This window comes from Crocodylus siamensis, chromosome 2, assembly GCF_052110815.1.
Source record: "Crocodylus siamensis isolate JL-2025a chromosome 2, ASM5211081v1, whole genome shotgun sequence".
NCBI classification, from domain to species: Eukaryota; Metazoa; Chordata; order Crocodylia; family Crocodylidae; genus Crocodylus; species Crocodylus siamensis.
This window is the reverse complement of record NC_143396.1, coordinates 91,960,384-91,988,025: the sequence shown is the minus strand read 5'-3', so window position 1 is coordinate 91,988,025 and position 27,642 is coordinate 91,960,384. Positions and strand designations below refer to the sequence as shown.

Here is a 27,642-nt window from a genome sequence, read left to right as displayed (position 1 = left end):
CCTTCTTTTGTTTCTTTCAGTGGACCATTCACTCAAGTGCAGTGAATTTATGGCTAAATATTTATAAGAGTTATTAAAGATTAAATGTACTGTACAAGCACCACAGTTCACTTTTACAGAAAAGGATGGGGAAAAAAAACTGTCTGGTGTTTATCTTTGATGAATTGCTTTACTGCTTATTTTTCATGTAGAAGTGCCCTTGAAATCAGATACTGAAAAGTTGTCTGGCTGAGGGATGGAAGAGGGATAAAGTGTTCTGTATAGTTTCCTGCTTCAAATAGTAGTAATCTGTCTGTTTGAACCTGTGGTATTAAGAGAGTCCAGGAGTAGAGCAAATCTCATTTCCCTTGCTCTACCTTTAGGTGTATGTTGTTCTTTCAATTTTCCAGTCTCCAACATTAAAAAAATAAAATAAGGGCAGCATGTTCTGAGATGGAGAGAGTAACATTAGAAATGGAAATTCCTGGTTGATTTTTCTCTATGGTAGAGTCCTGTGAGCACCTGCCCTGCTACACACCTGTTTGTAGAGGTGTGCCACAAATTGGAATCCCCCAGCATGCCTTTGCAAGCAGGAAAACCCTAGTTTCACTGCTTGAAGTGATGCACCCAGTAATTCTGACTTGGGGCACAACCTCCGCAAATGAGGGAACCTGGGTGTTTCCCATCTTGCAGATGCATGCCCCAAGAGTTGTCGTACAGTATTGGGCCTTGAGTCCCAGGAGCAGCAGTTTCAGTTTGTGAAGCAGATAAAGCTCACATTCTGACAGAGCTGATCTGCTTCATTTGGCACCATCTGTTTATAGCCTGAATTACACAAACGTGTACTCACAAGCACACATTCTGTACCAATTGTAGTGACCTGGTTTGTGCATACAAATCCATGCTCTTGTGTGCAAGCAAAGATACATTTTGTACAACAGCTTCAGCTCTTGCCTCATCCCAAAATGCAGCAGTTAAACATAAAAATGGTGTAAATAATTTCATATGCATAATGGTTAAATAAAACCTTTCCAGTGAATGGAGTTAAAAAAGAGGGGATTTTTTCAATTAATCTAAAATACACTGGACAAAAAGATTTTGCAAGGAGCTTGGAGAATGTGGATTGGTTTTTATTAACATTTTGCTTCGGGTCACGTCATACTGCTTCAGTTATGTCTTCAGTGTGAAGAGGCCTCTTTCTTCTTAAGTGTGTTTCCAATCACTTCTATGGAAAAGAGTCACTTGTTTTCCAGAGGAAAATGATGTCATGTATTGTTATGTGTTTAGTGTAGCAAATGTGGTTTTGTGTTTCTTTCCTGTCTCCAAAGCTCATTGACAACAGAGCATCCAGGATCAACCAAAAAGAAAAAAAAGAATAAAAATGTGTAGGTTTCTTTACTTTCAATTTTCTTCACAAATTTCCCATTGCAAAGCACTGGAATAATGATCTCTCTTGGTGTTTTAATCGGTTGTTTTAGTGCTTGTTCTGCAGCATTTTGCTATAACGGGAATAGCTTTCTGTATGTTAGTTTATTTGCTTTTCAGTGTATGTTTCAGCAGTTGTAAGATACAGGTACTTTGAGTTTTGTGGGCACAGAGCTCTTTTTTTCATTACAGTAACTCTTTACATCGATTTTTTTTTTTTTCTTTCTGTTTTTTCTTTATAGTAATTCACTCTCTTTGGACTTGTGTGTTTTGAAGCAGTTGTCTTTTTGTTCTATAGCCTCTCTACACTCTAGGACCACATAGGAGATAATTTACTGAGAAAGTCTCCAAAAGCTCCATGATGATTTCCCTCCAGAACCAACCTTCAGCTCACTTTTTAGGCTGTTATGAATAGTATTAGTAACTCTCTTATGCTTAAAAATAATGCTAAATTAATAAAGATGATAATCTACCTCCAAAACAAAAATACATTAAGATTATGGCAGTATTCTGAATGATTTTTTTTCTTCATATTACAGGCAAGTAATTTTAAAGTTGTTGGGAATTAAGTACCCTCTGACCAGCTCCAATCCTTGCTGAATTAGCAAAGATCATGTTTTGGAAAATTACATGGAAACCAGGGGGAAAGAAACAGTAGCTCTCAACTCATCATCACCAGCAGCAATCCCTTGCAGAAGAGGCTGATGTTCTTCCATGTCTGACTTATCTTTGGGTCCAGAAAAGGCCAATTCAGGAGAGATTCTATTGCAACTGAGGCACTTGTTTCTGTCTGGGGTGGGTAGCTTTGGTTTGGTCCACGAGGCGCAGTTTCTACCACTCCTACTTTTTGGAGGGTTCTGATTAGATTCAGAGAGATTAAAGGGTCTCATGATTCAATTCAGATTTGGAGATTCGACCACTGAATCTGGCCGTTGTTGTTGTGAAGTTTCAAAGTACAGAGATTCTTGCAGCAGACTCTTCCTCCATTTGGGGCTGTCTCCCATGAGTTGATACCAATGTTGCATTTTTTTCAAGTTGGCCTTCAAGCTCTTTCTCTGCCCTCCTCTTGAGAGTATGCCTTGACTGAGCTGGGAGAATAAAACTCACTTTAAGAATCTGGAGTTGGACATCTGGATGACATGGCTGGCTCAGTGAAGTTGATGTTGGATGAACATTGTCTCAATTCTCATGCTGTTTGTTTGTGAGAGGATGCTAACATTGGTGCATCTGTCTTCCCACTGAATTGAAGGATCTTCTGCAGGCAGCTTGATGGTACTTCTCCAGTGACTTGAGGTGTCTCCTGTATGTTGTCCATGTCTCAGTTCCATACAGTAAGGTAAGGGATCACAACTGCTTGATAAACTATGAACTTTGTTTGAAATTTCATGTTGCAATTTTGACCACCCATTTCTTCAGGCATCTGAAAACTGCACTTGACATTTGAGGCAATGTTGGATTTCTTCATTGATTTCAACCTTCTGTGAGATGGCTTCTGATTTATGAGAAATATTCATTGTTCTCTAGAGTCTCACCATAAATCTGAATGGCTGAAGTTGGGAACTGCTCATTAAGAGCATGTTGATGGAGGACCTAGTCTTCTGAATGGTAAGTGTAAGGGCTGTGCAAAGCTTCAGTCACTGATTTGATTCAATGGAGATTTGGCCTGATTCAGTGGTCAAATCTCCTAATCTGAATTGAATCAGGAGACCCTTTAATCTTTCTGAATCATCTCAGAGCCCTCCAGATTGATTTGGAGAGATTTGACGATTTGGACATAGACACAGCTTTAAATGCTTTTTCTACATACCTCAAGATACCAGGCAGCTTGTCAATGCTGAGATGGTGGGGCAGATGGAGCATCCCACAGGAGTGTGTGGGGTTCCCAGCATACTTGGTAGCAGACCTGGAAGTGGACCAGAAGGACTTCTGTTTGTGATGAGGCAAACTCATTTAAATCACCAAAAACTCGTATATGTGTAAAGTGTGACACCATTATGCCACACAAAGGGAAATTTTTGTCACATGTACATTGTCTGGGCATCATGTGTACAAGCACCCTAAGACACAGACTTTTCAAGCTGTTTCCTGACTCGCCTTAGAGTGTCTAATCAAACAATAAGATTAGTAACCACAGATGATTATAAAATAAACAGCGAATAGAAATATAGTTGGGATGGTGTAAATGGCCAGGAGGAAAAACTAAATCTGCCAACAGCAGTTTTTATTGCAGGAAGCCTTCTTAAGAGCCTTGTTCATTCTTAATAATTAATGTTAGGATACAAAACTCTTTAAAAAATGAAAAACTATTTAATGGAAAAAAATATTTTAATAAAGAGTGAAGAGTGAATCTTCAGCCTGCAGCACAGACTATGACCTCATTAATAGCATTTGGTGACAGAAGAAGGTTATGTTAGCTGTGGGTGTGGGCCACTGAGGCCATGTGCTAAGTCTGAGGATGATAGGAGAGCTCAGTTAAGCTCCTCCTCCCCAGCCCACTACTCCCACAGCATTATATATTTAATGTATAAGTCAGTGGCAAAGTGTAGGGACTGCACAGGGGTGGACGTGCACCCACTGAAAGTGCTGGTGCACCCCCTGACATGCAGCACTCTCCGATTTAGGCAACAGGCAGGGGGACCAGGCGGGAGCACCAGTGCTCCCCCTGCAACCACTGGCTGGGAAGTGGGGGCTCCAGGTGAAGTGCTGCTGGCACTTCAGCAAGATTCGCTTCTGGGGGACCCGCCTCCCAGTCAGTGAGATTGGCTGCGAGGGGGAACATGTGCCCCCCCTGACCCAGGTGGCACCAGTCATCCATGGTATAAGTCATCTCAGCTGGAAGACACTTTTGTTAGAGCTTCTCAAGGAAACTTGCAGCAATCCTTCAGAATGGAAACTATTCAGTTAAATATAATGTGTTGCTGTTGCTTCTAAAATAAGTGAAAGGGGTGCCAGATGAAAGACCAAGGAACAATGGTCTCAAGTTGCAGCAAGGAAAGTTTAGGTTAGATATTAGGAAATAAATTCTCACTAAAAGGACAGTGAAGCACCAGAACAGATTACCCCTAGAGGCTGTGGAATATCCATCCTTAGAGGTTTTTAAGACTTGACTAGACAAAGCCTTTTCTAGACTCTTCTATTTAAGTTAAACAGCTTTGTGATAGGGTAGGGTTATGGCAGGAGTGGACAAAATATGGCCCATGGGCTGAATCCAGCCCTTAAGCTGATTGGATTCAGCACACAGGCACTCACCAATTAACTGTATCCAGCTCCACCAGTGGCTGCCCCTCCTGGGCTCTGTATGGGGCCAAGTCCCTCCTGCTCTCACCAGGAGCAGCGCCTGCTGCACTCCTAGCCTCCCTCATCGGAGGCTGCCAGCCCTGGCCACCTCATGCATGGCTGGGTGGAGGATGGATGTGGATAGAGGGGAGGCATGAAGGAGCTTGGCTGCTCATAAAGCCCTGATGGGCAGACACAGAACAGGCAGGTGGGGTGGGAGCAGCAGCAGGAGCCAGTGTGAAGTTGGTGCAGCCCTGCCAAGCAGGTGTGGGACAGAGACCAAGAGAGCTGGTGGTACCATGCTTGGCTCCCTGTCCCTCCCCACCTCCCCCAGTAGGGGCTTCTCTTCATGCCCACTGGCAGTAGCTGCTTTCCTGCCCTTTGCAGCATGCTGCAAGCCAGGCAGGCAGTGCTTATCCCCCTCCTCCTCCCCTCACCTGCAGAGGGGCTGGGCTCAGCCATGTCACAAAGAGTGGGCAGGGCAGAAGCCGGGTTGGGGGAGGAAGTCCCAACATGCCCACATCCAACCCACCCACACACACCATCTACGCCCCCACACACACATCCCACATACATCCACACATACACCCACCCTCTCTCCTCCACCATACCCAAATCCCACACATACACCTACACCTCCCCATAAGATTCCTTACTGTTTACTCAGGGGCAAGTCAAATTCCCAAGAGTGAAATTCTCTAGAGTTCACTGAGCTACAGGGAGACCTCATTTGTGTCTCCTATTCATGTATAAGCAAGGGAGAAAATACCTTTGCCCATCATCACAGAATTTGCAGTGGGCAAGTTGGAGCAATGATTGGATTTAGGCCTGTGATGGAGGCAGAGACAAGTATGGCTGGAGAATTCTTCACGCTTAATAAGGAATATATAAAATATTTTGTCACTATTATAGATATGCCTTAATATACTTCTTTGATTTGAGCTTGCCTGATAACACAAGTTAAATCAAAGTACAGGTAGGAAGAGAAAGTACAGGTAGGAAAAGGGGGTCAGGGCAATGACAGAGAGAAGATTTATCTAGAGAGAATATATTAGTCTATGGAGAATGAAGTAGCCTAGAGTGGAGTTAAATCTGAATTCAAATATTTCAGTTGGCTCAGCTTCAATGGGCATGTCTACATGAACCACTTTACTGCTCAGTAGAGCTAATTACTGTGTAGTAAGTATTACCATCTAAGCATGTTGACCCTTACTGCACGGTATTTTCCTCTACTCAGAAGTTAATTTGCTACATGAAAATGCAGGTAGCAAATTAACTGCAGAGTAGTTACTGTGTAGTATGGCACGTGTAGATGGCTGACTGAGAGCAAATTTGCTCCCAGTCAGGAAGGCAGCAGTGAACAGGAGATTGCTCCCTGCTCCTGGGAGCTGCCTGCTGTTAGTGGATTCTACCACCAGAGCCTGGGTGGGGACAATGTCCCCCTGCCCCGCAAGCAGGGTGCTCCTAGTCTCAGTTCCTTGATCGCGATCATGGAGCAGGGCCTGGGGGCTGGGAGCTTGTGACATGATTATGGAGTCGGGGTTGGGAGCACCCTGCTACTGAAGCAGTGGGACTTTGTCCCCACTCCAGCAACAGGCAGCTCCCAGGAGCAGGGAGCAATCTCCTAGGCTCAACTGAAGACAGCTGTTTCTTGACGCCATGCTCCCTGTCCTGACCCCATGCTCCCTGCCAGACTCTAGAGCTCCCCCGGCTGCTGTATGGGGCTGGTACAGGGCCAGAGGGAGGTGGGAACAGACTGCTGCCAGGAGCAGCAATTCATCTCTCTCATCCCCACATGTATAGACACCTGCCCAGGGTGGACACCCTGAAGTATTTGCACACATAGATGCACCCAGTTACTAAAAATGTACTTATGATGACAGAAACCTAAGGAAGGTATCCAGTGAGAAGAAGTGACTTGAATACAAACCATTATTAGACAAACCAAAGATAAATGTTCTGACAGCAAATTGACAAATATTAAAAAAAAAAAAAAAGATACAGTGAATAATATCTGTCCCATTAATTACACTCACGCTGCTATAGGAGGTAAATAGGACAGCAGGCACTTGAATGTCTTCCTGTCTCTTTCTCCTGTCCAGTTGCTACAGCTATTCCTCATACCTTCCCTTCTCTACATATGTATAAGCTATGCCCATTTTAGCATTTCCTCACCCTAAAACTTAAAGGGTGCATGCAATTTGATAGGCAGTTTGCCCTTACAATTGCCTATTAATCACATCACCTGATAAACTCTCATTTGTAAGTCTTTGGTCTGTTTATTGACTACATGCATTACATCTTAATTAATTGTATAGCTGCAGGCTGCAGGTTTCCCCCTCCCACTCTGATGGGGTAATTACCATTACAACTGCCACATTACTCTCAAATGCGATTCTGTATAGTGGTTCTGGAACCTACTAGGTGTGTGTATCTCAATGAGCCTGAGTTTATCAGTGTTTAGGGATTTAAAGTGCATTGCATATTTTCTGTTTTGAAGGCTTATCGATCCACATGCTGCTTGTCCATATTTTCAGCATCGGCCTCTACTAACCTTCAAAGTACTTTTAGGTGAATGGACAATATGCCTTTTGGTGGGGACTGTTTTAATCAATCTTGATCTGGGAAGAAGCAAGTCCTGCAGGTGCTAGCTGCAGTTGGGCCTGTAAAATGAACACAGTTGGAATCAAGAAGCTTTGATTCACTCTAAGAAGAGCAGAACTGGACAGAAGTTAGAAGTACCTTAAATTGTTGCTTAAAGGGTTTCAATTTTGAGGGTCTGCAAGAAGACAGAAGGTACAGTTCCCATCTGTCCTGGCACACCTACAAGGCAAATGCAGTATATTAGGCTGTTCACACTGCCTACAGTATAACAAATGTCAGGTTTTCATTAAAAAATATATTTGCTAGAGAAGCTGATGGAGAGATGACAGGTGTGGTTCACCTCAAGTGTTCATGACTAATGGGAAAGTAGAAGCTTGAAGGCATTAACCATATTGAAATCATTTGAGTTTTCCATTATGCTTGGTTACAGCAGAGCACAGACTGAAATGGACTTCTGACATTGTGAAAAGAAAGCAACAGCAGGGATGTTAAACGGTGACTCTGTGTAAAGCCCACCATTGATTTCCTAGTGTAATACAAAGGACACTGCACTGCTCACAATTCATCCTGAATTGTTATTCAGGCTTTAAGGTGAATAATGTAAGTCACTAACTTGGAGCCACTCCAGATCCCTATATGCCACTTGTTTATTAGTAGAGCACATTTCAGCTGTAATTTTTTTTCTCTCTCTCTCTCTACAGTTTCCACTGTATTTTTTCCATATACTAGTTTCTCTTTTTTGATTTATGCTTTGACTCTCAGCACTCATAATCAAATGATTAACTGTTTCCCCAGATTTATTTCTCTTGCCTTCCATGAGAATTATAACTGCTGCTCTTTTACCAACTTTAACAACTGCTAGCATGAATTAAAAAAAATTAGCTGAATTATTTCACTTGGCACATTTTAATATCATTCACCTTCAGCTGTGACTCTTCATAATCTGTGTGACTTTTTGCTTTTAGTATTAATTCTAAATAATATTTGATCTGAAAGCATTGATGTGGTAAAAAAGATATATGTGAGTTTTGATCAGGAAAGAATCATCATGGTCCAGAGATATTGACAACTGAAATTAGGACCAAGAAAGCTTTTTAAATCCTTCCCTTAAACTGCCTGTTCATGTTGTGTATGAAGATTCTCAGTTGTGCATGTGATTTGGGAAACTGTATCCCTGAAAGTTAGTTTTCCAGGTCTGCATTTTAAAATTCAGAGGCTAAATATTTAAAGTTCAAACCCTAAATGCTCCTGTTAAAAGGAGTAGCAGTGAAAAGAGGAGTTGAGAAGACTGAAAATCGCAGGTCTGAATAACTTAGAGAAGGTCAGATTTGGTTCAAAATGTGGTCCTTTTTATTATGATTTGAGCCAAAACCCCAAATCTGAACACCCTGTATGTCTGTATCTATTGAATCCTTAATCTAAACTTCCTAGGTCAAATCCTTTTTAGAGACATGGGCCATAGATAAACATTATGCTTTTACTGGTATAAGTGATCAGAAACCAGTCTATACCCATAACCGGACAGAAGTCTGGCACACACAGACTGGTTTAAAAATGTTGGAGCCCAGACGAAGATTTGCTCCCTCTTCCCCCCACCCCCCAAAGGGTGAATGTGTGTTCTGTTCACTACTGATCTGAAGTACTTTTCAGAGCCATATTCGCTTTTTAAATTGTGACCCTGTAACATACAGTCAATGTTTATTATACATCCCTCTGCTTGCATTTCAGACAGGATAAGCGTCTGTAATAGCTCTCAGCTGGAGAGCCTGGCTTCTGACCAAGCTCTAGAGAGATAAGCTTGATCATATCAGGGACTGATCTCATGATGTCTAGTTTGGGGGTGGGGGGAATCCCTGAGCATACTCTCAGCCCCAGTTCTGGTTTTGGAGCAGGAGCACTTTTTGGTGGCAGTGCTGAGAGTAAATGTAAACCTATCCCTCGGCTTTTGTCTCTGAACGTTCTTTTACTCAGAATCAAAAGCTCTGTTCCATTATTTGTGCTTACAAGACAGGGGGGAAAAACCCCCCAAAAGCAAAACCAATTTTGGACACAAAGCAAAGCCCATGTGAATTGACTTTAACATCTATTCTTAGCCTTTGCAGTTTTCCTTCATCTCTTTATGAATTCTTCCCCACAATTACCATGAAGAATTTCAATCTCAACTCATAAATGCAAATAACTGGTTACAGCAACTATAAGTAGTGGTACAAACTATTAAAAGAAAGTAGAATATCAGAATAGAATACAAAACTATCCACACTTTAGGGTCTTTTCACATTTCAGTCTTAATTTAAAGATGCAACAAATTTTAAATGAAAGTTTAGTTAGTATTTAGATTAGTTTAGATTATCTAATGAAGGCCTGTAGAATACTTACATGCAGGAATGTTTTCGACGCATAATATTGGCAAAAACTGCAAATGGAACACACAGTTTAAAAGGATATAAAATTAGAATTTGCATGTGAAATTCTGTTAATCAGTGTCAGAAATTTGAAAAGACTAATTTTTGGTTGTGGACCTTTTAACTTACCTGAAACTGAAATCTGTTTAAAAACTTATTAGTGAAAGCCCCCTTTTTTTTTTACCATTCCCTTTGTATATGGAATTTTAATTGAAGCAATTCTGTCTGAACAGAATAAGCTATGCCTCATCTGGTGTTATATCTTTTGTAGCTAGGTTTTAGTATTTATTTTGGATTTAAGTCAGAATTTTGTACTTTTCAAAGATTAATAACAATTTGAAACAGCCTTGTGCACAGCAAGAGAGTCTGATCTTGGTATTTAATGAGAACAGAAAAGGAAATCATGAAAACATGCTTTGAATTTAAATTTTTGTTACATTGGATTGTAACGGCAGCACTGTTTTGGAGTGTTTTACAAAATATCATATCTTAAATCTGCAAAAAACATTTCATAATCTCTGCATTGGATTACCATTGCTATCATGTTACCAGTAGAGAAGGGTAGTTAGTTAATCTGAAGTCATGCAGAAGGCCGGGTATAGGTGCAGCTTGTAGACCAGCTGAATCAGAAGCTTTTGTGAACCACGGCTTACTTCATAGCATATGATCAAGAGTCACTGGCTATCATTTTTCAAAACTCATGGCAATCAGAAGAGGCCCCAGATGATCCGATGAGGGCACTGCTGTTAGGCATGGTCAGTTTACTGTGTAGAAGTGGCTCAAGTAGTAAGGAGTTTGGTGCAGATCTAAACTAGGAAGGCTTCCTGTGTCCCAGGCATGCAGTGGATATGCATATCTGTGCCATTGCTACAATAGAAATGACTCCATCAAATGGCAAATGCTTCACCAAGATGGACCAAACTGATCACTTATGTTGTACAGTTCACATACTCAAGCAGATTTTTCATATAAAAGCTTCTCAAAAAGTGTTTCTTAATCTGACTAGTCACTTAACTGGTGTTTGCCCTTCCTTGTGGACACAGGCTGTTGCTGTCAAAAAAGAATGAGTAGATTTTCTAGTCCCTTATACTTTTGTATCCCTCATATTTGAAACCTGAAAGGGGGAAAAATTAGGACCCCTTGTTAAAATATTAACTATCACCTTTTGTTTAAAAAAGCCAATAAATCCCAGTCTTCCTGTTGGTTGAGGTATTTCCTGTCTCACCACTGATGTAGTACTGGATTAGTTGATATATGCCTGCCTTAGCTTATCTGGGTTGAAGACTTTTAAGAGGACACTCCTTTGCCCAGAACTTTTTTAGTATCACTGTTTTTTTTCCCAAATAAGGCAGCTATAGCCATGGAGTGAGTCTGCCAAACTTTAGCTTTTTAGAACTGCAAATGTGAGGCAGGATGCTATCTGGGTTTTGTTTTATGAGGCCCTTTCTCTTCAGCAGTAAATTGTTCTATTATTGCTGTAATCCTCTGTCAGCCATTTGGCTTGCCTGCCTGGAGCCCTCTGCCTATCCTTCTGCTATGATCCTGCTGTGTAAACAAAGTTATCATGGGGCCGGTTCCAGCTGAACCAGAATCAAAATAACTTAGCACCATAAACATGACTTCCAAATGGACCAGTTTTCAAGAAATATGTACTTCTGAATTCAAAGAAACAGTGATCATCCTTGTAATTGTTCATTATGCACTCCAGAATGATGTTAACATTTTTCATCTGTTTATTAGCAAAGCTAACTGCACTTTTTCATGCATCAGCAGATACATGACAAATAGAGCCAAGGTGGTGATACTTCCCGTCTATGCGGCATTGGTCAGACCACAGTTGGAGTGCTGCGTCCAGTTTTGGGCGCCGTACTTCAAAAAGGATGCTGATAGATTCAAGAGGGTCTAGAGGAGGGCCACTTATATGGTCAGCGGCTTACAGGACAAGCCCTATGAGGAGAGACTGAGGGACCTGGACTTCTTCAACCTCCACAAAAGAAGGCTGAGAGATGATTTTGTGGCCGTCTACAAGTTCATTAGGGGGATGCAGCAAGGGATTGGAGATGCTCTGTTCACCAGGGTGCCTCTTGGGGCAACAAGGAACAATGGTCACAAACTGACAGAGCAGATTTAGGCTAGATATCAGGAAAAACTTCTTCATGGTAAGGATGGCCAAAATTTGGCATGGACCTCCGAGGGAAGTGGTGCTTTTCCCTACCTTGTGGGTCTTTAAGAAAAGTCTGGATAGGCATCTGGCTGGGGTCATTTGATCCCTAGGCAGGGGGTTGGACCCAATGATCTGTTGAGGTCCCTTCTGACCCTAGCATCTATGAATCTTTTATTATGGAGAACTCTGCAGGGACTCCAACCCCTCAAACCTCAGCCACACCTGGGGCCCACCTCATGCGGCAAAAAAGATCCCAACAGTTGTAAGGCAACACTGTGTGTGTGTGTATGTACATACATGCATGCACAACATATTTTGCAAGTACTCTTTACAAAGGGTGCTCTGATTCATATCAATAGTGTGACATGAAAAATTCATTGCATGTTGCATGCGCACACTTAGGTTGTGTGTTCCTACACAGACAATTTCTGCTAGCTCAAAGGCATTCTGTCTGTGGAGATACAAAAAATAGGTCATGTACTGCTGCATTGGAACTGCTTACACAGAGGTCTCTTGCTGCTGGCACCTAGGAGACCTCTTGCTTCTGCTTCCCTACCCCACAGCCAAAATAGGACAAGAGTGGGGTATAGACCCCATCAGGCTGAGGAATGGGTTTTGTGTGTGGAGAGCAGCAGAGTCATGAGGAGGGGAAGGATGGAGAGCAGCAGAGTCAGGACTCAGGCCTTCAGAACAGCAGAGTTCTACTTGTTCAGGGAACTCATGGGAAGGATCCCAGGGGAAGCCAGACTGAGGGGGAGAGGAGTCCAGGAGAACTGGTGCTACTTTAAAGAAGTCTTAGTGAGAGTGCAGGAACAAACCATCCTGATGCACAGGAAGACTAGCTTGGCTTAGGGAAATCTTCAGTAAAATAATCAAAAACAGGAAGCTTATAAGAAGTGAAAACTTGGACAAATGACTAGGAAAGAATATAAGAGCATTGCTCGGGCATACAGTAGTAAAGTCAAGAAGGCCAAAGCACAACTGGAGTTGCAGCTAGCAAGGGATGTGAAGAATAACAAGAAGGGTTTCTACAAGTATGTGGGTAGCAAGAGGGAGATCAGGGAAAGTGTGGGTCCCTTACTGAATGGGGGAGGCAACCTTGTAACAGAGGATGCAGAAAAGGCTTAAGTGCTTAATGCCTTCTTTGCCTCAATCTTCACAGGCAAAGTCAGCTCCCAGACTACTGCACCAGGCAGCACAATTTGAGGAGGAGGTGAGCAGCACTCAGTGGTGAAAGAACAGGTTAGGGACTATTTAGAAAAGCTGGATGTGTCCATGGGACAGGATGGGATGCACCCGAGGGTGTTGAGGGAGTTGGGTGATGAGACTGCAGAGCCATTGTCCATCATCTTTAAGAATTCATGGTGATCAGGAGAGATCCTGGATGACTGGAAAAAGGAGGATCAGGAAAAAGGAGGATCCAAAGGACTACAGACCAGTCAGCCTTACCTCAGTCCCTGGAAAAATAATGGAGCAAATCGTCAAGGAATTCATTTCAAAGCACATGGAGGAGAAAAAGGTGATTATGAACAGTCAGCACGAATTCAGCAGGGGCAAGTCATGCCTGACCAACCCGATTGGCTTCTATGATGAGGTGACTAGCTCTGTGGATGTGGGGAGACAGCTGGATGTGGTGTACCTTGACTTTAGCAAGGCTTTTGATACAGTTTCCCATAACATTCTCCCAGGCAAGCTAAGTATGGACTGGATGAATGGACTGTAACATGGATAGAAAACTGGCTGGAGCATCCTGCTCAGAGGGTAGTTATCAATGGCTTGATGTCTAGTTGGAAGCCAGTATCAAGTGGATTGCCCCAGGGTTGGTCCTGGGGCCAGTTTTGTTCAATGTCTTCATCAATGATCTGGAAGATGGCAGCGAGTGCACCCTCAGCCATTTTGCAGGTGATACCAAACTGGGATGAGTAGTAGAATTGCTGGAGAGTAGGGCTAGGTGACCTACACAAATTGAAGGATTGGGCCAAAAGAAATTGCATGAGGTTCAACAAGGACAAGTGCAAAGTCTTGCATTTAGGATGGAACAGTCTCATGCCCCATCACAGGCTGGGGGCTGACTCGCTGGGCAGCAGGTCTGCAGAAAAGGACCTCAGGGTTACAGTAGACAATAAGTTGAATATGAGGCATCAGTGTGCCTTTGTTGCCAAGAAGGCTAACAGCATACTGGGTTGAACTGGTAGGTGTGTTGCCAGTAGGTCAAGGGTAGTGATTATTCCCCTCTATTCAGCACTGGTGAGGCCACATCTGAAGTACTGTGTTCAGTTTTGGGGCCCCCACTATAGAAAGGTTGTGTACAAATTGGAGAGAGTCCAGCAGAGGGCAACAACAATGGTGAATGGGCTGGGGCACATGACTTATGAGGAGAGGCTGAGGAAACTGGGCTTATTTAGTCTAGAGAAGAGAAGACTGAGAGGGAATTTAATAGCAGCTGTCAACTAACTGAAGTGGGGTTTGAACGAGGATGGAGCTAGACTGTTCTCAGTGGTGACAGATGACAGAACAAGGAGTAACAGTCTGAAGTTGTAGCAAGGGAAGTTTAGATTAGATATTAGGAAGAATTTTCTCACTAGGAGGGTGGTAAAACACTGGAACAGGGTACCCAGAGAGGTGGTAGAAGCTCCATCCTTGGAGCTTTTCTAAACCTAGGTAGACAAAGCTCTGGCTGGGATGATCTAGTTGGGGATGGTCCTTCTTTGAGCAGGAGGTTGGACTAGGTGACCTCCTGAGGTCCCTTCCAACCCTAATTTTCTATGATTTCTATGGGTATTCCACTCCACCTTAATAAGGAGAACACGTCCCTCACTCATTCTGGTATAAACAGCAAAGCACTATTTCTCTGGTGCTCCTCCAGGGTTGGTGCAACTCTCACCTGCTTCCTATCTAGGACTAGAACCGAAAACCTAGTATTGAATATATATGAAATGCATTTCAAACCAGTTAGTGTGCCTTACCATATTCTTCACATACCCCAAAGCAGGCAGGTGAATGGATTACGTGTGCACAAAGACATTTGAATAACCTTTTTGAACTAGTGTACATTCAAGAAAGTATTCAAAACACCTATCTACAGGTATAATTAGTAACTAAGGGCACCTATACACATGCCTTAAAATCCTCTACAACTCTTCCAGGTCTACCAGTTTTGAAGAAAGATATCTAAATTTTGCAACTCAAGAGCCTGGAAACATATATGTGCAATTTAAGTGCAGTTTGCATTCTTTTTTTTTTTTTAACAATTTGAAACATGTATATATTTATATCCTCTATAGGCAGTACTTAGAAATGTAATTGTTACTGGGGAATCCAGACAACTAGCTTTGTTCTTACAGCTAAGATCAGGCATAAGAAAGAGAGATGGGAGATGGTATAGCATAGCATTCTTTTTGTCAGTTCTTAATAGATGTATTTGAGAAAGCAAAAATGAACAGGAATACCATAGTCTATGTACATACTTAAAATTTGGTTATACTCCCATGAAATCTGTATCATTATTTTACTTAGCTTATCACAAACCACTGACACTTTTTTTTCTTCTTCTTTCTTTCTGACAAATGATTTCTTATTGGCATCAGCAATATTTTTCTCTGGGTTTAGGAGGTTGTTCCTTCATGCCTTATTTGTCAACTCTTTCGTATACTTCCCTGGTAGTTTGATGTTGGGGATATTCTAATCTTTCCTGTCATGACAGGAAACTGTCTCGCATTGGATTCTACTGTTGTTTTAGTATGCTGACAGTCCGTTCCACTCATCTACCGGTGATTCATAGGTGCTAAAGTCCTGGTGGAGCGTATATGTTCTACTGTACTGTCCTCTGTGTCTGTCTTTGTGTCTTTTGTTCATAGTGTAGGACTTACATTTGCTATTTTGGTGAAATATATGCCCGCCCAATGCTGTTGACCCTTGGTTGTCTCTGTTAAATACAAGTATCTGTGTACCAAGTGTATGATTTTCCATAAGGAATTTTTTCGAGCGTAACAGGGTTTTCACATTGTAATTCTGGGAGGTCTTTAGCCAGTTTGTAGTAGGCCCCAGCCTTTTGTAAGTGAGTGTGAACAAGCATTCGTGGGGCCCAGTTTAGGCTTGCAAGTGTTTGCCACTGCTGGGAGACCCACAGGCAGCCTAAGGTAAGTAATTTAGGTAGGGGAGCGACTGGTGAGTTGAAGGACAGGGGCGGATGAGTTCGGGGGGCTGACAGCTCTGGCAGAGCATGGGTTCATGAACGGGGTTGCCCAATCCAGGCTGGGGGAGTCAGGGGGCTAAAAGTAGACCAGTCAGGGTCACGGTGGGGGGGGGGGGCGGTAGGAACTGGGGAGAGTGGTTGTGTTTTCGCAGTCTTGGGGATATGCTGTAAACATGTGCAGGCATTCACTAGACCAGGTTAACCTATTTTAGACCAAGATAACTAGAAGCATCACATTAATATTTGGTTATCTTGGTTAGGTCCACCTTGGTTAAGTCCACCTAAATGCCCTGGAATGTAGGCATTTATAGGGCATAAAACACCCCAAAAATGGCACACCCAAACTAAATTAATCTCAGGAGGTGAACTGACTTTGTATCTCTTCCTTTGTCTTTGTTACTCCTATTGCTACTGGTTGCAGTAATAATGGAGCTATAGGCTACAAGGTATATACACATCTCACTTTTATCAGTCTGCTATTAAAGTATTTTTTCAGAGTGTGTTGCCATTCAAGAATGGCTTGCCATTTTTTCCATAGTTTCTTAGCTTCTTGCAACCTCTAATTTTTGCTTTGCTTTTTGACTGGCAGTACAGGGAAGATGTGATATGATGGAATTCCCACTCTCAGGTAAATTGCACAAATGCATTATAAATCAACTGGAGCCTGTTATTTGAAGCCATGTCATCTGGGATACCATGAGGACCAATATGCTTTGCTCTAACGAATGGTTTCTAACAGTTTCTTGAATTCCTGGAAGCTGGTATGGTAGATAGGAAACAAAAACACCATCATTACTGCAGTTAAAAAATCCATAACTTCTTGTGCTTCAAGCTCCATTGTGGTCATTATATGAGTTCATTAATCCTATTTTAATGCCTGGCTGCTTGTCCCCACGTGTATCACAGCTGCTTGTCGAGGTTTGTGACATACTGGTCAAGTGCACCCGAGGATGTGATGCTCCAGATACAGGTTTCTCTTCTAAAGTGGCTTTCTCAGTGTTCTGGGTATTCTGAGCATGATTTTGTGCCATTTTGATTTAGCTTTGGTTATACTTTCTCTTTCTTCCTTTGCATAGCCCTCCGCACATGAAATATCAAATTGGTCTTGATGGTATTGCATCCCTCTGCATTTTGTCTTCTGCTTTTTGAATGTTTGCATTTGCATGAATTATGATTTTTTTTCACTGTTGTTTTTCCGGTGTGGAGCTTGTTCTGTTCTACTTAGTGAATTACGTTTCTCTGCTCAATTTATGACCTTCACTAGGATGTGAGCTTGGTTGCTTTGCACATGTCTGGCTTTTGCTAGAGATAGTGTGGGCTCTCTGAACATTGTCATTCAAACTCCTGCATCTTTCTTCCCTATTGCTAATGAGTTCATATTTTGATGAGTACACGGGTCAGTCATTTTGTGCAATTTGCTCACATACTCATCTGTTGTTTCTCTAGATGACACTTACTGGAAAGATTCCTATAACACCATAAAAGATACCAGATTTACCCAAAGAACATTGTCTTCCTATAACACAAGGCATTTTTCAGTAGCTAAAATATTTTTGGTGCACTTCTCAGGTTTTACGTCAGCCTTCCTAAACTGTTGCTGATGTATCCAGATGTATTGAAGTGCGTAGCAGTTTTTGTTCATTGCAGCTGGGACTGTAGCTGTACCCAGTATTCTTAGTTTCTGAGTTTGCATACCTGTGTAAACTATCTGGTTCTTCATATTCAGTATTCAAGTAGAGAGCCAGGATAGGAATTTCCTTGATATATGCTAGTCTCTTTGAATGTATTCTTCCAGAAATTAATATTCTAAGTCCCTATATATAATCATAGTATATTTCTCTATTGTGGAGCTATTTATTGAAAATATACTAAGTCAGAAAAAGATTTTCTATTCTGTAACATATTCTAGGTTTTTAAAAAAGCCTTAATCTGGATGAAAAGTAAAGCCTTTGAGAGGGTTTTTTTAATTTTGAAGAAAAAAATTCAGGTCAGTCAAAATATTTTGGTTAGACTTTGATCCTTTTTCCATTCATAACATTTTTCACACAAAATGAAGGTTTTAAAAGTTAGTTTGAAATGAAAACTCAAAACTTCTAAATCAAACAATTTCAAAGTTCTTTCTTCTAACATTTAAAAATTATAAATCACAAAAAACTAGTTTTTTAATGGAAAACTGAAAAGATTCAGTTCAGCCATGTTAAAAGAAAAGGCATTTAATGTGAATACTTCTCAGAAATATATGCTATCAAAAAGCTGACTACTTATGACTGGATGTTGACTCAGAGTACACTACAGTCAAGCTACTATTCCTGTGTCCATTGCTTTTTTGGGGAAAAAAACCTATGCATCTCAGTTTTTTATTTTCACTGATCCCCTTTTTTATATATGTATTCCTTTATAACTGAGTGATAGCGTAACATTTGTGCGTTCTTTTGGGACCACTTTTCTGTAGAAGTAATGGAGTGGGTAAAAAATAACTTGCTTAACAGTGTCCTTTGTTCTGATATACTTCAGTTCCAACAATCTGGAGACTGAAAATCCCACAAGGCTTTAAAACAACAGTTGTAAAAATATGGGTCTCCATTTCTCATTACCAGAAGGCTAGTGAGATTCATATGTTTGGATTCCCCCAAAATAACCCATTATTTAGTTTGGAGTCATTTAAAACTCTTTGCCACTCACTCAGATTACCTAGATTTATGTTTGGCTCTAACATTAACAGTCTGTACAAGACCAATTAATAGTTTAAGCGTTCTGTGCTGACAGAACACCCAATGTGTCAAATGGCAGCTTTGGTCCTTCTGATATACAGCCTGCTGGCGAAAGCTGCTAAACATAGTTAGGCTTATCATAATACTAGCAATGGGGAGTGTGGCATTTCTGTGACAGGAAGCCAGCACCATACACTTCAGACATACCATTCATCACTCTCCTTTGCAGGGTTTGAACTGACATTCCTGTATTTATCAGCCAAAATCAATTCTCAGAAAGTGTCTCCCACACAAAATCACAATAATCATTTGACCTGATAACTGCTGAATTCATCATGTCCTAATCGCTTAGATGGTGATACTGTGCAAAGACAGAAAAGAAACAGGGTCAGAATAATGTAGATAATTCACAGAATTAGTTCATGTAACATTGGGCAGCTCTAACATTGAGTGTTACTGTGACTTCTTTTCTACTTGATGCAGTCAAGAGCCTCATACAAACACTCATTTTCTCCTAGGAGAGTTGCTTCTCTCCCAGGAGAGACCATGAGTATATAGATGTTCAGGCATTTTGTCCAAGAGTAAAAATCGCTATTTCAAGAGAGAAATAATCTGGGAATAACCAGGGTTAAATCACTCCCAGGAAAGTTTCTCCTGGGAGAGTAGATGTCTGTACATGCTGTGGATTCTCTCAGAAGAGAACACAGTCCTCTAGCAACCTCCCTTTACTCCTTCAAGGAAACAGTCTGCTTCTTGCTAGACTCTGCTGCTCCAGCAGAGAGCAGAATATGCTCCCTTCACAATTCTCAGTTGTGCTGCAAGGAAATACAAGCTGAACATAGACAGTCTGGTTTAGCCAATCAGAGCTGCCCGGTACACCGCTACTATCTATTACCATGTAGACTAAGGGACCTGTAGATCACTGAGGGCATCTATACATGTGCTGCCATCTATCTCTGAGAGCCGCTCTAATTAAAGCACCTTCAGCATCACATCTATTCAGCTTCTCATGCTTCAAAATGGAAGTGGGGTGCTTGAACTAAAGTTTGTTCAATGAGTTTTAGTTCAGGTACCCCTGAAGTGCCAGGATGCTGCATAGATGCGTTGTGGAGGCTGCTGGAGCATGTTCCAGCAGTCTATAAATTGAGTCTGCTCCAATGTATGGTAATAAGCATGCATTGGAGCAGACATCCAACATGTGTATAGGTTTCCTGAGGTATCTGCTCATGGCCCCCCTATCCCTATGTCCCTGGCCATATAGTGTCAGCATGGGAAGCTCTCCAATCTTCAGGGCCTTGGCATTCAAATATCTGTACACACGGCTCTGGGAAAGTTTTTTCTACCAGGAGAGCAAACTTGGGAGAATTCTCTCAGATTGTTTGAACATCTGTATGCAGCCAAGTTAATCTTGAAGCAAATGGCCTTCTGCACATAAAAACATAATCAGAGAAAGCAAAGTGTCTCCTTGAAGGAGCTGATTACTTTCAACTTCCACTCAAATAAGGGAAATTCAAAGACAGATTAGAACATTGAAGTTACTGAATCCTTCTAATGTAAGAGTTTTAATGCTATCTTTTGCTAAATATGACTGAATGGATCTTGACTACTAGAAAATTTGGTTAAATAAAAGTTGAAGTATGCTTTTTGGAATGATTTTACGTATCTATAAACTTGCACTTCTCTCCAAAACTACAGTCAGAGGCCTTTAACACATGTACCTTAAAGCACTTAAATGGGACCATTCCATTGTCATGTCTGAAGTGTGTATAGTGAAATTTATAGGGACAACTTACAACCATACATATTTTCAGGGTGGTGGAATAAGGTATCATGTTGTAACTGGCAATTCATAAATAGTTTTAGGCATTTACGTGAAAAAAGCCTTTGAAGAGCAATTCTCAGCTCTTGGTGTTCTTGAGTCTAAAACATCAGAATGGCAGCATCTCAAAAATAGAGTCAGTTGGGAGATTTTGCTACTTTAAGCTTTCTTTTAGACTCGCTATTATACAGAAATGGTAAATCTTGTTGATTCTGGCTTAAAATGAATTTGCAAATAAACATTTGGTTAAAAAAGGCTGGAATTTGCAGTGACCATTGGTCAACAAGTTGACCAACACTACTCAAGTATTAGAAGTCCCTCTACTAGACCTCCAAATTTTTGAGCTAAGGGAAAAGATAATAAAAATTAAAGTTAATTGAACTGTTTTTTGGAACCTAGTACACTGAATTTAAGATAAGTTAAATTATTGGGTGAAGATCTGGAAGGTTTCTTTCCTTGGATTAAAAAAATTACAATAACAAAATACAAGTTTGCTCTCCTTAACAGAATCCAGGTTTCACATGGGTTAATATTATTAAGTCATGGGTGCTGCTACAGAAAGCAGGAGAGGAAGTATTAATCTGTGAATTGCTGGATATAGTCAAGGCAATCAGGACTCATAGTAGAGATGATATCTTTTATTAGACCAACAAAATATTTGCAAAAAAATTTCTTTAATTGCAAGCTTTCAGACACAAACAACCTTCACCAGGCATGGTTCTCTGTGTGCCTGACAGGGGGCTGTGGCTGGGCCTACCTGGCTTCCTTGGCACGTCCAGGACAAGCTAGGGGACATGAGCACTGCTGAGTTGAAGATGCTCCAGCCTTTCCACTGGCAGGTGTCACACAGCTGCAGGATGGGCCAGGGCTGGGGCTGGCTGGGGGGGCACGAACTTCATCCTCAGATACCTGCCCATCTCTATCTGCCTGCCCTTTGGCTGGGCTGGGCTGGGCTGTCCTGTCCTATCCCAGTGGTGCTGATGACTACTTGCAAACAACAGGGAGTGAGAGTGGAAGCAGGGCTGCCCATGGTGCTTTCTGGCAGCAGATGGCCCTGGGAAGCCACTGCTGCCTGCAAGGGAGCCCTGCACCTGCCCCTAACCCCTGGCCCTGGCCCTGGCCCTGTCCTGGCTAAAGGGGAGGAGATATGTGCTGCCCACCCTGGATGCCCACAGCCATGCTGCCTGCCTGGGCCATGCTGCCTGCCTGGGCCATGCTGCCCCTGGGCCCAGGCCCTGTGGGCCCGTGTATTAATCCACCCCTGATGTCAACAGTCTCTATATAGTGGAGCAGGGGGGCATGATTTCTACATAGTTTCTGGAAGAGTCATTGGAACATATTTTCCATTTTCTTTCACCAGTGTCACAATGCCTTAAAATTGTTTCTTTCTTCATAAAGTATGTTGCATTTCCCAAACTGTAACAAACTCCACACAGTGCACCTATGCCGCAAGATGTTGGACTTGAGAATAGGGCTACAGAACTTAAATATGCATCATCTTGCCTCATCTATCTCTTGTAGCAGAGCAACAGAGATTATACCATACAGTGTCTGTATCTTTATCTTTGGGCATGTAACAGGTAGTCAAGCTCTTACCTGTTGTATGGGACATTCCATGGAAACTTACCGGGAGTCAGAGACATGGGTAGCGGGCATGATGACATCATCAGATTGTGTTCCACTGCGGGGAGTTCTCCTCGCCTGAAAATAGACTTTGATTAATGACCAGAAAAGGAAACTGGAGTTAAAAAAGACTGTTGCTGGAAAGTCTCTACCCCTGGAAAGGGACAGAGTCTGAGAGAGAACAACCGAGAAATGTTGTAATAACCTGTTCAGAGGCACGGGAGCTCACCAGCAGCAGCTTGTGAGAGGAGAAGCAGTTTCCTGGAAAAGCAGAAGTAACTTACCTGAGAGAGAGAGGTGTGACCCCTCTGGTAGACTGGGGGTTAGCTGTTCCTGTCAACTGTGGGACACTAAAAAGGAAAAAGACAAAGGAAAATAGACTCTTAAGTTAAACTAGGCTGATACCAGTTCACCAGCTGTGAGGACTGTGAGATATTGAATTTGATGAGACTGACTAATGTTCCATGCATGTGATCACACCAGGTATTTTCCTCAAGAAGTATTGAGGAACCAGATACAAGCTTGGTTATATGGTCTGTAATCTTCTTTTGTTTAATTCTTTACTTATTCTCCCATCAAGGCATGGCAGGAGAGTTGACAAACAAAGATCACGGGCAAGTTTTTAGACCAAGAAAGAAGAACCTAAAGACTCCTAACATACCTACAACAGTGCACTTTGGTGTTTTTGTCGTGTTTAGCTCTTACACAGAAAATAAAGTCCCTTGCACCATCTCAACATTCTGCCTCTGCATAGAGGTCAAACATAATTAAGTTCTTATTTCTGGCAAAGTGGTAAAATTTTCAAAAGCACCTACGTTATTTGGATGGCTAATATCCATTGACTGTATCATGAAATGACTTATGATAGGACTTAAGCTCCCAAATCATTCATGCTTTTGAAAAGTTTACCAACTGTCTAGTAGTGGGAGGGGTGAATTATATTTTATGCTGTCTCTTTGAAAGCCAGTTTGATCATGTGAAGTGTTCTCCAAATCTAGCAAACCATAAGTGTATTAAATCTACCTTCTCTAAGAAACATCACTGAAATTACATGTAAAGTTTTGTTACCCCAGGGCAGTAGTCCCTAATGCAGATTTACTTACTATAATAGAGTCTCAGCAATTTTTTGTATTAAACATGTTGTTGTGGTATATATAGATAGCCTTTTCTACTGTACTTCAACAAGAACATATGGAAGGCTGTTTAAGAGTCAAAGTGTTTTAAGAAAATAGGTTACATGTTTTTAAATAATAATTTAAAATAAAATCACCATTAGTTAATGTATTGGGGAAAATTAAAATGTGATTTAAATAAAAAAGATTAAAAATAACAGGCACTGGAGCTGTCTGTTGTTAATATTGCTCTTATTTTAAAGTTTCCAGTGAGTTGCTTTATTTCCTGTCTACTCCTTCAGCCTTGGTGCAACCATTTAACAATATTCCTTCATGGCCCACTGCTCTTGTTATTTTAACTCGTGTATTATTAAAAGGTTAAATCAGAGTCTTTTTAGCTAGTGACTACGTAAGTAGGGCCTCACTTTGAGATTACAGTGATATCATGAGACAACTGGCATTGAGATTAAAGAGAAGTGCAGTAGCAACTGATAACTAGGGAAAATTTTGAGACAAAAAGAGAAAGGTTAGTATGGAGAAACAGCAGCTGGATGAACAGCTGATTATGGCAACCATACTCCAGGATGTTCATGGCATTGAAAATTAGAGGTGATGGTAGATGAAGCATAGGAGGCGCTTTGCTTCACTGTCTTCAGTGGCAGACTACAGAAGCATGCTTCATCAGAATATGCAGTTCCACAGGTGAGTGCTAATATGAATGCTAAGAAATGCAAATGAAACTTCCTAATTTAGGTCCCTAAATTTGACACTTTGTCTTATAGCAATGGATTTCATGTAATAGGTAAAGAGAAGAATCCCAAGTGGTACTGGTTGGGTGTTTAAAGAAGCCCACTGTGTGCTTTAGGAAGGGTCAGTTGGTTTCCTTGTCAGAGACTGAGATGCAGGAGGTAAAGCTAGGCAGTTCCTTTTGAAACCTATTTTGAAAATGCATTGTGGAACTCTAAAAGGGAAACAGTGTTTAAGTAGCATAGCTCAGGCATTTCCCCATGGTTTAAATGCAGTTTGTCTGAACAGCTACACCTGGACACACTTGCCTAGCTCAGATTATTTCTATTCATCTTAAACATCAACAAATTAAGCTTGTTCATACCATATGACCTTTTAACATCCCAAACCATTAATTGAATACACATACATACCAAAAAATTATCTCTGAAGTACCTTTATAGGTATCTTTCCCTTAGGCATACTTTAGATTTCCTGGGGCTTTTCTTGCATTCATTAGGAGAGAAATAAAAGAGACTTGGCTTATATCTTGCTGCGTGATTCCTCCTTCACCTCTGAGATCCATAATAATCAACAATTGTGGGAGACAGAATATTGGGGATTCTTCACATAGCTCATTGTTACACTTTAAGACTACTGTATAGAAATTTAAAGAAATTTTAAAAAATTGTTAGCGCTTCTTGATATTCATGTTTAAATCTCTGGAACTTTCTGAAGTTTCATATGTAGAAGGAATTGTGAAGCCTATCTGTTGGAATGACACTGACATGGAGTTGATAACATGCATCTGACACACTAGTATAATATTTTTTTCCTGTCTTTATTGGCTTCATTTTCTTGAATTTCTTCTCTTCTTGGTTGAAATAGCTGAACATTTGAAATGCCTGATTTGTTGCTACAGCTTACTCACTAAAGCTTCCCTAGAGTATCTTTATACATATGAAGAAGTCACTGGGCAGTCAATGAAAATACAATGTTGTAGAGAATAAAATTAGTATTCTGTTGGAGTATTCTCTTGCCCTTTAAATGTTAAATTTCTAATGAATCCCCTCCCATGCATAGGTCATGGACTGGGGTGGGCCATGGCCTGGACTGGGGTGGGCCATGGCCCAACCAAATTTTAGCATGTTAATTTATATAACCCATAAATATACAATTTCAGTCCCTTACAAGCATCCTATGTTACTATTTAATTTTAGTATATGCATGAGATATGTTTCTTAGTTTCTGTAGAATGAAGCAACACAATTGCAAGGAGGGGGAAAGAGTCCTGCAAAGACTTTTAATTTTGGTTATGTTAAAGGTTCCCAGCCAGCTTCTCCATCTGAATGTTTCTGAAGGTTGCTGGATGATATAATTATTCCATTATAATTTAATTTAGCAATAGCAAGACACATTTCATCCTCAAAACCTGAAAAACATGGATACTCCATGTTAATTCCTGCATCATTTACTTTTACCTCACTTACAACACTGCTTGAAATGTGATCTAATGCTGCATAAAACTTTCACTTCTATTTCCAAAAGATAATGGAAAGCAGTACATAGCCCAGTTCCATCACACTCGTATTTCAGCATAAAACTTTAATGGATGATTTCAACAATGTTAATGCAAAATAACTTCCCAAACTTATGGGGCATGCACCAATCAGATGTACTATTCTGTTGATACAAGAGCCTTGGGATCATTATTAAGATTTTGCACTAAAGTGAATACTTCAATTTGCTTTTCATTTTCTACAGGAACAAAGAGTGAAAGTGTTATGGAGTATAACCAAGTGTCATAGGTAATGTGTGAGAACCAGGGATCCTGGATTTCCCTGATAAGAAATTGCAAGTTCTCTGATTAAAAACCCTAAATCCATGATTAAAATGAAAGGCCACTATATATATCAGTTGAACACAATGTTTTTATTTATATATTTAATATATTTACAGTCTTAAAGCAATTTGGAAGCCTAGCACTACCTCAAACACTATAATAAAATAAATTCTAAATACCTATACATTTTGGTATTAGATTTTGGGTATTTTATCATGGAAAATCAGAGTTTCACCTACTCCTTTAGATCACAGAAGGCAGGTCCAGGCCCCTGACTCTGAAGCCACAGCCCCTGGCCCTGTTGGCGCCCCTTACTTCCCCCCCTCTAGAGCCCCCTGGCCCTACTGGTGCCCCTTGCCCCCCATCCCTGTCAGAGGGAGGCCCCAACTGCCAGGGCTACAGGGCCAGGAATCCAGGTCTGCAGACTCCTGCCCCCTGCAGCAATGCGCAAGCCCGGGCTGCTGCCTGCAGGAGGCAGCAGCTGCTGCAGCAAAGCAGAGCTTGGAGCCTGGCTGCCCTCCCATGCACAGGTCATGGACTGGGGTGGGCCACCCAGGCCATGGCCTGACCAAATTTTAGCATGTTAATTTATATAACCCACAAATACACAATTGTCATTCTGGTTTAAACTGTATGGCTGTTTTTTTAACTGCATAGCTAGCTAAATTAACATGATAAAAGTTGGTCAGGCCATGGCCCGGGTGGCCCACCCTGTTCTGTGGCTTATGCCCCCATGGGCAGCATGGTCAAGCAGAGCCCATGGAGGGGCAGGTACAGGTTGCCTGTTGCAGGCTCAGGCTCCCTGCCCTGCTGCCCTCCCCTGGGACCTCCGCAGCACAGCGGGTGGGACCCAGCACAGCAGGGCAGAATGGGATGTGGGGGGAAGCTCCTTGCCACTGTGAGTTCCACGCTGCCCTGGCAATGTTCCCCCTGCCTGCCTCACAACTGCAAGGGCACAACTCTGCACCATCACCCCCACTGCTGCCAGCCAGGCAGGGAATGCCTCACCAAGGCAGCATGGAGTTCATAGTAACAAGGAGCTTCCCTGCCCAGCCCTGCTCTGCCCTGCCACACTGCATCCTGCCCACTGGGCCATGGAGGCCCCAGAGGAGAGCAGCAGGCAGCCCACCCCTGTACCTGCCCCCACCCTGCACATAGATCTGGGGGGCACAGGTCCCCTCTACCCCCTTGGGAGTGCCCACAGCAGTGGGGAGTCAGCCCCACCTCCCTGCTCCCCGGACGAGCTGCCCATGGACCTGTCCCACTCTCCACTGGGACCCTCTAGCCATGTGCTCCAGCCCCAGGTCCCAAGCCCTCCAGCCCCCACCCCACCCCTGCCCAGCTCATTCCCTCCTTCCCTATAGGGGCCTCAGTCCTCCCTGCCTCCACCCTCCTGCCAGACTTACCTGTGGGAACTGCTCTTCATGCACATGGCATCCACTGCCTGACCACCCTCCTCCCATTCCTCCCGGCCCCTTGCAGGCTAAAATTCTGCCAGCCTGCAGACAGCTCTTTGCAAAAGTGCAATATCCATGTGTTTTTCTGTTAAAATGAGAAATCCGTGTTTTTGTCAGGTAGAGGAGGAAATCTGGTGAGAAGCAAACAACATAGCAAACAACTTTTTTTGTTGTTACCATACTTTTCAGTTTTTGAGTTGTTGGCAGCAACTGCAAAAACAGCTAATTGCATCACTATGATTTGATACCACAGCAGCCAGTGCAGCCCTCGAAGTCACATGGCTGCCCTGGGCATGGAACTGCTCA

The 27,642-nt window shown here is 42.0% G+C and overlaps 1 long non-coding RNA gene across 1 annotated transcript in view; it reads left to right on the top strand.

Annotated features, from left to right (window-relative positions):
* The window catches only part of LOC149870502 (uncharacterized), a 147,520-nt gene that overhangs the window by 1,680 nt on the left and 118,198 nt on the right, over positions 1-27,642 (top strand). Inside the window, exon 2 of the long non-coding RNA XR_016440772.1 lies at positions 1,944-2,740. This is a non-coding gene — a long non-coding RNA (uncharacterized LOC149870502). The remainder of the gene's footprint in view (positions 1-1,943; positions 2,741-27,642) is intronic.